Below are 9,716 nucleotides of genomic sequence, written 5' to 3' on the forward strand. Positions count from 1 at the left end.
GAAATCACCTCGAAATCGCATTTCGGGCTCAAAAATCGGCCCGAAAATCGATGGTCGATTTTCAAAGTTTAATATCTCGCTTATTTACAATTTTGAGAATTTGAAATTTATACGCTATATACCTTGGTCTTTCCTCTATCCGACGATATCAAAAAGTTTTATTCAAGTCGTGTCGTTTGCCGTTGGGAGCGGCTTTTGTGGGAGGTTGCAAATTTTTAAAAAATGCTTAATTGCAATTAAATGGAAGGGGCTGGGGGGGACTTTATGGTATCTACGGATAGACCTCATCGACCTCCATCTTTTGATAAAATTTTAATCTTCTCGGAGCGACGTAGGTATTTTAAAAAACCAAAAACATAAATTTTTGGACAAAATCACGACCAAACACTCATGAAAATTTGGATCGAGGTCGATGTTAACCGATCCGGCTCAAATTTGGCACGAAGATAGGGGGTCGGGGGGGTATTCAAAAAAAATAGTCAGTTGTTTAATTATAACTTTCTTAGTCCTTCCAGGGGACGAAATATTAACAAAAAAAACGGATTTTTTTCAAAAAATGTTTTATATTTCCGTTATTTATGATTCTAGGAATTTAAAAACCTATTCATTATATACTTTGGTCTTTTCTCTATTTAATGATATGAAAAGATCTTACACAAGTTGTATGGTTTTTGGTCAGGAACGGTTTATGTCGGAGACTGCAATTTTTTAAAAATTAGTATTAATAATTATTTATAATTAAATGGTGAGACTTGAAGAGGACTTTATAATTTTTATTTATAGACCTCATTGACTTCCATCTTTTAAAAAAAAATCAATCCCTTCGAAGTAATGCAGGTATTTAAAAAAAATAAAAATAGGAATTTTTGAGGAGTATCATGATATCCATGAAAATTTTAATTTGAGATTATTAATTAATGATGGCGAATGCTGGAGACAGACGTTATGGTATTTACGAATAGACCTCATTGACCTAACTTTGATAAAAATTTCAACCTTCTGGGAGAAACGTAGATAGTTTAAAAAATTAAAAATTTAAAATTTTTGAAGAAAAACATGATAAACACGAAAATAATAACATGCAAATATTAATCAAAAAGGGGGGGTTGGGGGGGACGTTATAGTATCTACCAATAGACCTCATTGGTGTGTATCTTTCATAAAAATTTCAACTTTTTCGGATTCATATGGGTTGAGAAATAACCTAAAAATCTCAGTTTAAATGGAAAAATCGGCTTAAACATCAATAATCAATTTTGAATGTTTTATATCTTATTTGTTTATAATATTGAGAATTTGAAATTTATGTGGTAAATACTTTGGTTCTTTATCTATAAAAAAATCCTAAAATGATTCCCACAAGTTATACCGTTTGTCGTCAGGAACGGTTTTTTCATGGGGTTATAAATTTATGTTGAATAATTAATTACATTTAAACGGAGGGGGCTGGGGGGAATTTTATGATATCTGTAAATAGATCTCATTGATCTTCATCTTTGATAAAAATTTTAACCTTCTCGGAACAACGTAAGTATTTGAAAAAATTAAAAAAATATTATAAATGCAGGGTATACGGGAAAATGGGTTATATTGATAAATCATCGATAATTTATGGTTTTTTTCCAAAAATAATTACAAATTTGAATTTCTCGTCCCCGAAAACCCCCCAATGCAAAATTTTATCCAGTTTTGAGAAATCACCTCGAAATCGCATTTCGGGCTCAAAAATCGGCCCGAAAATCGATGGTCGATTTTCAAAGTTTAATATCTCGCTTATTTACAATTTTGAGAATTTGAAATTTATACGCTATATACCTTGGTCTTTCCTCTATCCGACGATATCAAAAAGTTTTATTCAAGTCGTATGGTTTGCCGTCGGAAGCGGTTTTTGTGGGAGGCTGCAAATTTTTTAAAAATGCTTAATTGCAATTAAATGGAGGGGGCTGGGGGGGACTTTATGGTATCTACGGATAGACCTCGTCGATCTCCATCTTTTGATAAAATTTCAATCTTCTCGGAGCGACGTAGGTATTTTAAAAAATTAAAAGGTAAATTTTTGGACAAAATCACGACCTCATGAAAATTTGGATCGAGGTCGATATTAACCGATCCGGCTCAAATTTGGCACGAAGATAGGGGGTCGGGGGGGTATTCAAAAAAAATAGTCAGTTGTTTAATTATAACTTTCTTAGTCCTTCCGGGGGACGAAATATTAACAAAAAAAACGGAATTTTTTCAAAATATGTTTTATTTTTCAGTTATTTATGACTTTAGGAATTTAAAAACCTATTCATTATATACTTTGGTCTTTTCTCTATTTAATGATACTAAAAGATCTTACACAGGTTCTATAGTTTTTTGTCTGGAATGCTTTTTGTTGGAGACTGCATTTTTTTCAAAAATTGTATTAATTATTATTTATATTTAAATAGTGAGAGCTGAGGAGGACTTTATAATTTTTATTTATAGACCTCATTGACTTCCATCTTTTAAAAAAAAAATCAATCTCTTCGAAGTAATGCAGGTATTTAAAAAAAATAAAAATTTGAATTTTTGAAGAGTATCACGATATCCATGAAAATTATAATTTTAGAATATTAATTAATGATGAGGTGGGCGGGAGACGGACGTTATGGAATTTGCGAATAGACCTCATTGACCTCTAACTCTGATAAAAATTTCAACCTTCTGGGAGAAACGTAGATAGTTTAAAAAATTAAAAATTTAAAATTTTTGAAGAAAAACATGATAAATACGAAAATAATAAAATGCAAATATTAACCAAAAAGGGGGGGATTGGGAGGACGTTATAGTATCTACGAATAGACATCATTGGTGTGTATCTTTCATAAAAATTTCAACTTTGTCGGATTCATATGGGTTGAGAAATAACCTAAAAATCTCAGTTTAAATGGAAAAATCGGCTTAAAAATCAATAATCAATTTTGAATGTTTTATATCTTATTTGTTTATAATTTTGGGAATTTGAAATTTATGTAGTAAATACTTTGGTTCTTTGTCTATAAAAAAATCCTAAAATGATTCCCACAAGTTATACCGTTTGTCGTCAGGAACGGTTTTTTCATAGGGTTGTAAATTTACATAGAATAATTAATTATATTTAAATGGAGGGGGCTGGGGGAAATTTTATGGTATCTGTAAATAGATCTTATTGATCTTCATCTTTGATAAAAATTTTAACCTTCTCGGAACAACGTAAGTATTTGAAAAAATTAAAAAAACATTATAAATGCAGGGTATACGGGAAAATGGGTTATATTGATAAATCATCGATAATTCATGGTTTTTTTCCAAAAATAATTACAAATTCGAATTTCTCGTCCCCGAAAACCCCCCAATGCAAAATTTTATCCAGTTTTGAGAAATCACCTCGAAATCGCATTTCGGGCTCAAAAATCGGCCCGAAAATCGATGGTCGATTTTCAAAGTTTAATATCTCGCTTATTTATAATTTTGAGAATTTGAAATTTATACGTTATATACCTTGGTCTTTCCTCTATCCGACGATATCAAAAAGTTTCATCCAAGTCGTATCGTTTGCCGTGAGGAGCGGCTTTTGTGGGAGGCTGCAAATTTTTAAAAAATGCTTAATTGCAATTGAATGGAGGGGGCTGGGGGGGACTTTATGGTATCTGCGGATAGACCTCGTCGACCTCCATCTTTTGATAAAATTTCAATCTTCTCGGAGCGATGTAAGTATTTTAAAAAACCAAAAACATAAATTTTTGGACAAAATCACGAAAATCATGAAAATTTGGATCGAGGTCGATGTTAACCGATCCGGCTCAAATTTGGTGCGAAGATAGGGAGTCGGGTGGGTATTTAAAAAAAATAGTCAGTTGTTTAATTATAACTTTCTTAGTCCTTCCGGGGAACGAAATATTAACAATAAAAACGGATTTTTTTCAAAAAATGTTTTATATTTCCGTTATTTATGATTCTAGGAATTTAAAAACCTATTCATTATATACTTTGGTCTTTTCTCTATTTAATGATATGAAAAGATCTTACACAAGTTTTATGGTTTTTGGTCGGGAACGGTTTATGTCGGAGACAGCAATTTTTTAAAAATTAGTATTAATAATTATTTATAATTAAATGGTGAGACTTGAAGAGGACTTTATAATTTTTATTTATAGACCTCATTGACTTCCATCTTTTAAAAAAAAATCAATCCCTTCGAAGTAATGCAGGTATTTAAAAAAAATAAAAATAGGAATTTTTGAGGAGTATCATGATATCCATGAAAATTAAAATTTGAGATTATTAATTAATGATGGCGAGGGCTGGAGACAGACGATATGGTATTTACGAATAGACCTTATTGACCTCTAACTTTGATAAAAATTTCAACCTTCTGGGAGAAACGTAGATAGTTTAAAAAATTAAAAATTTAAAATTTTTGAAGAAAAACATGATAAATACGAAAATAATAAAATTCAAATATTAACCAAAAAGGGGGGGTTGGGGGGGACGTTATAGTATCTACGAATAGACCTCATTGGTGTATATTTTTCGTAAAAATTCCAACTTTGTCGGATTCATATGGGTTGAGAAATAACCTAAAAATCTCAGTTCAAATGGAAAAATCGGCTTAAACATCAATAATCAATTTTGAATGTTTTATATCTTATTTGTTTATAATATTGAGAATTTGAAATTTATGTGGTAAATACTTTGGTTCTTTGTCTATAAAAAAATCCTAAAATGATTCCCACAAGTTATACCGTTTGTCGTCGGGAACGGTTTTTTCATGGGGTTATAAATTTATGTTGAATAATTAATTACACTTAAACGGAGGGGGCTGGGGGGAATTTTATGATATCTGTAAATAGATCTCATTGATCTTCATCTTTGATAAAAATTTTAACCTTCTCGGAACAACGTAAGTATTTGAAAAAATTAAAAAAACATTATAAATGCAGGGTATACGGGAAAATGGGTTATATTGATAAATCATCTATAATTTATGGTTTTTTTCCAAAAATAATTACAAATTCGAATTTCTCGTCCCCGAAAACCCCCTAATGCAAAATTTTATCCAGTTTTGAGAAATCACCTCGAAATCGCATTTCGGGCTCAAAAATCGGCCCGAAAATCGATGGTCGATTTTCAAAGTTTAATATCTCGCTGATTTACAATTTTGAGAATTTGAAATTTATACGCTATATACCTTGGTCTTTCCTCTATCCGACGATATCAAAAAGTTTTATCCAAGTCGTATGGTTTGCCGTCGGGAGCGGTTTTTGTGGGAGGCTGCAAATTTTTTAAAAATGCTTAATTGCAATTAAATGGAGGGGGCTGGGGGGGGACTTTATGGTATCTACGGATAGACCTCATCGACCGCCATCTTTCGATAAAATTTCAATCTTCTCGGAGCGACGTAGGTATTTTAAAAAACCGAAAACATAAATTTTTGGACAAAATCACGACCAAACACTCATGAAAATTTGGATCGAGGTCGATGTTAACCGATCCGTCTCAAATTTGGTACGAAGATAGGGGGTCGGGGGGGTATTCAAAAAAAATAGACAGTTGTTTAATTATAACTTTCTTAGTCCTTCCGGGGGACGAAATATTAACAAAAAAAAACGGATTTTTTTCAAAAAATGTTTTATATTTCCGTTATTTATGATTCTAGGAATTTAAAAACCTATTCATTATATACTTTGGTCTTTTCTCTATTTAATGATACTAAAAGATCTTACACAGGTTCTATAGTTTTTTGTCGGAAATGCTTTTTGTTGGAGACTGCATTTTTTTCAAAAATTGTATTAATTATTATTTATATTTAAATGGTGAGAGCTGAGGAGGACTTTATAATTTTTATTTATAGATCTCATTGGCCTCCATCTTTAAAAAAAAAATCAATTTTTTCGAAGTAATGCAGGTATTTAAAAAAAATAAAAATGGGAATTTTTGAGAGAGTATCACGATATCCATGAAAATTATAATCTGAGAATATTAATTAATGATGGGGAGGGCGGGAGACGGACGTTATGGTATTTGCGAATAGACCTCATTGACCTCTAACTCTGATAAAAATTTCAACCTTCTGGGAGAAACGTAGATAGTTTAAAAAATTAAAAATTTAAAATTTTTGAAGAAAAACATGATAAATACGAAAATAATAAAATGCAAATATTAACCAAAAAGGGGGGGGTTGAGTGGGACGTTATAGTATCTACGAATAGACCTCATTAGTGTGTATCTTTCGCAAAAATTTCAGCTTACTCGGAGCAGTACGGGCCGAGAAATAACCTTAAAATCTTATTTTAAATGGAAAAATTGACTTAAAAATTAATAATCAATTTTTAACGTTTTATATCTTATTTACTTATTATTTTGAAAAATTGAAATTTACACGTTAAGTACCTTGGTCCTTTCTCTATCTAACGATGTCAAAAAGATTTCCACAGGTTTCACCGTTTGTCGCCGAGAGCGGTTTATACATAAGGCTGCAAATTTTTCAAAAATAATTAATATTATTTGAATGGAGTGGGGTGGGGGGAGTTTTATGGTATCTGTGAATAGAGCTCATTGACCTCCATCCTTGGTAAAAATTTCAACCTTCTCCGAGTAACGTAAGTATTTTAAAAAATTAAAAATCTAAATTTTTAAAGAAAATTATGACAAACATTGAAAGAATAAATCGAAAATATTAACTAAAAATGGGGGTGGGGGGGAATTTTATAGTGGCTGCGAATAGACCTTATTAACCTTCACCTTCAAAAAAAATTTCAATCCTCTCGGAGCTACGTAAGTATTAAAAAAAAAAATAGAAATGTTAATATTGTGAAAATAATGTTTCTAATTCAGGAGCAGGCTATGAGATCGATTTGAATGCTTTACTGTGATTGGTCCGATGATTATACGTGTAATTTTCCTAATCTTTGATCCTATTGGTCCATGCATGTCGTGGGAGGCTCCTTTCATTATAGATATTCCTTGGAATGACGTCATGAATGATAACGGTATCGAAGGCGGTTATGGGGGTTTTGAGGTGCGCTGAAGACGATGCAATTATTTAAAATTGTGTCCGACGTTTCGTTTTAATAGGAAGGCATCTTCAGAGCACTAATTTGTAATAATTGTAATTTGAAGGAGATTTCGAGGGGTTTTTAGGTGCGCTGAAAACGATACAATGATTTAAAATTGTGTCCGACGTTTCGTTTTCGCAAGAAGCCATCTTCAGAGTACTAATTCGTAATAATTGGAATTTGAAGGTGGTTCCGGGGGTTTTGAGGTTCGCTGAAAACGATGCAATGATTTAAAATTGTGTCCGACGTTTCGTTTTCGCAGGAAGCCATCTTCAGAGCACTAATTCGTAATAATTGGAATTTGAAGGTGGTTCCGGAGGTTTTGAGGTTCGCTGAAAACGATGCAATGATTTAAAATTGTGTCCGACGTTTCGTTTTCTCAGGAAGCCATCTTCAGAGCACAAATTCGTAATAATTGGAATTTGAAGGTGGTTCCGGGGGTTTTGAGGTTCGCTGAAAACGATGCAATGATTTAAAATTGTGCCCGACGTTTCGTTTTCGCAAGAAGTCATCTTCAGAGCACTAATTCGTAATAATTGGAATTTGAAGGTGGTTCCGGGGGTTTTGAGGTTCGCTGAAAACGATGCAATGATTTAAAATTGTGCCCGACGTTTCGTTTTCGCAAGAAGTCATCTTCAGAGCACTAATTCGTAATAATTGGAATTTGAAGGTGGTTCCGAGGGTTTTGAGGTTCGCTGAATACGATGCAATGATTTAAAATTGTGGCCGACGTTTCGTTTTCGCAGGAAGCCATCTTCAGAGCACTAATTCGTAATAATTGGAATTTGAAGTTGGTTCCGGGGGTTTTGAGGTTCGCTGAAGACGATGCAATGATTTAAAATCGTGTCCGACGTTTCGTTTTCGCAAGAAGCCATCTTCAGAGAACTAATTCGTAATAATTGGAATTTGAATGTGATTCCGGGGGTTTTGAGGGTCGCTGAAGACGATGCAATAATTTAAAATTGTGTCCGACGTTTCGTTTTCGCAGGAAGCCATCTTCAGAGTACTAATTCGTAATAATTGGAATTTGAAGGGGGTTCCGGGGGTTTTGAGGTTCGCTGAAGACGATGCAATGATTTAAAATTGTGTCCGACGTTTCGTTTTCGCAAGAAGCCATCTTCAGAGTACTAATTCGTAATAATTTTAATTTGAAGGTGGTTCCGGGGGTTTTGAGGTTCGCTGAAGACGATGCAATGATTTAAAATTGTGTCCGACGTTTCGTTTTCGCAGGAAGCCCTCTTCAGAGCACTAATTCGTAATAATTGGAATTTGAAGGTGATTCCGGAGGTTTTGAGGTTCGCTGAAGACGATGCAATGATTTAAAATTGTGTCCGACGTTTCGTTTTCGCAGGAAGCCATCTTCAGAGCACTAATTCGTAATAATTGGAATTTGAAGGTGGTTCCGGGGGTTTTGAGGTTCGCTGAAGACGATGCAATGATTTAAAATCGTGTCCGACGTTTCGTTTTCGCAAGAAGCCATCTTCAAAGTACTAATTCGTAATAATTGGAATTTGAAGGTGGTTCCGGGGGTTTTGAGGTTCGCTGAAAACGATGCAATGATTTAAAATTGTGTCCGACGTTTCGTTTTCGCAAGAAGCCATCTTCAGAGCACTAATTCGTAATAATTGGAATTTGAAGGTGGTTCCGGGGGTTTTGAGGTTCGCTGAAGACGATGCAATGATTTAAAATTGTGTCCGACGTTTCGTTTTCGCAAGAAGCCATCTTCAGAACACTAATTCGTAATAATTGGAATTTGAAGGTGGTTCCGGGGGTTTTGAGGTTCGCTAAAGACGATGCAATGATTTAAAATTGCATCCGACGTTTCGTTTTTGCAGGAAGCCCTCTTCAGAGCACTAATTCGTAATAATTGGAATTTGAAGGTGGTTCCGGGGGTTTTGAGGTTCGCTGAAGACGATGCAATGATTTAAAATCGTGTCCGACGTTTCGTTTTCGCAAGAAGCCATCTTCAAAGTACTAATTCGTAATAATTGGAATTTGAAGGTGGTTCCGGGGGTTTTGAGGTTCGCTGAATTTGATGCAATGATTTAAAATTGTGTCCGACGTTTCGTTTTTGCAGGAAGCCATCTTCAGAGTGCTAATTCGTAATAATTGGAATTTGAAGGTGGTTCCGAGGGTTTTGAGGTTCGCTGAAGACGATGCAATGATTTAAAATTGTGTTCGACGTTTCGTTTTAATAAGAAGCCCTCTTTAGAGCATTATTTTACATTTTTACATTTACATTTTTAATATAAAATAATTTTTGCCCACATTTCATTTTATTTAATTTTTTTAAATATAAATTAATAATATATAATAATAATAAACTCAAAAATATGTATTTAAAACTTCATTATAACCAAAAAATTTTTATTTCAATTTTAATTTTCTTTTACCAAAACAAATTAATTATATATGAAAGCATTATATTCAACAGTTTAGTCACGAGCGGAGCGTAGCGGAGCGAGTGTCTAAAAAAACATACCAAACATCTTACGAATAAGGAAATCTTTTTACTTACATTTTTAATACAAAATAATTTTTGCCACATTTTATTTTATTTATTTTTTAAATATAATTAGATATAAATTTATAGTATATAATAATAATAAACTTAAAAATATGTATTTAAAACTTCATTAGTACCAAAAAAAATTT

The sequence above is a fragment of the Cylas formicarius genome, unplaced genomic scaffold (genome assembly GCF_029955315.1).
Source record: "Cylas formicarius isolate icCylForm1 unplaced genomic scaffold, icCylForm1.1 PGA_scaffold_16__1_contigs__length_5364039, whole genome shotgun sequence".
Lineage (NCBI taxonomy): Eukaryota > Metazoa > Arthropoda > Insecta > Coleoptera > Brentidae > Cylas > Cylas formicarius.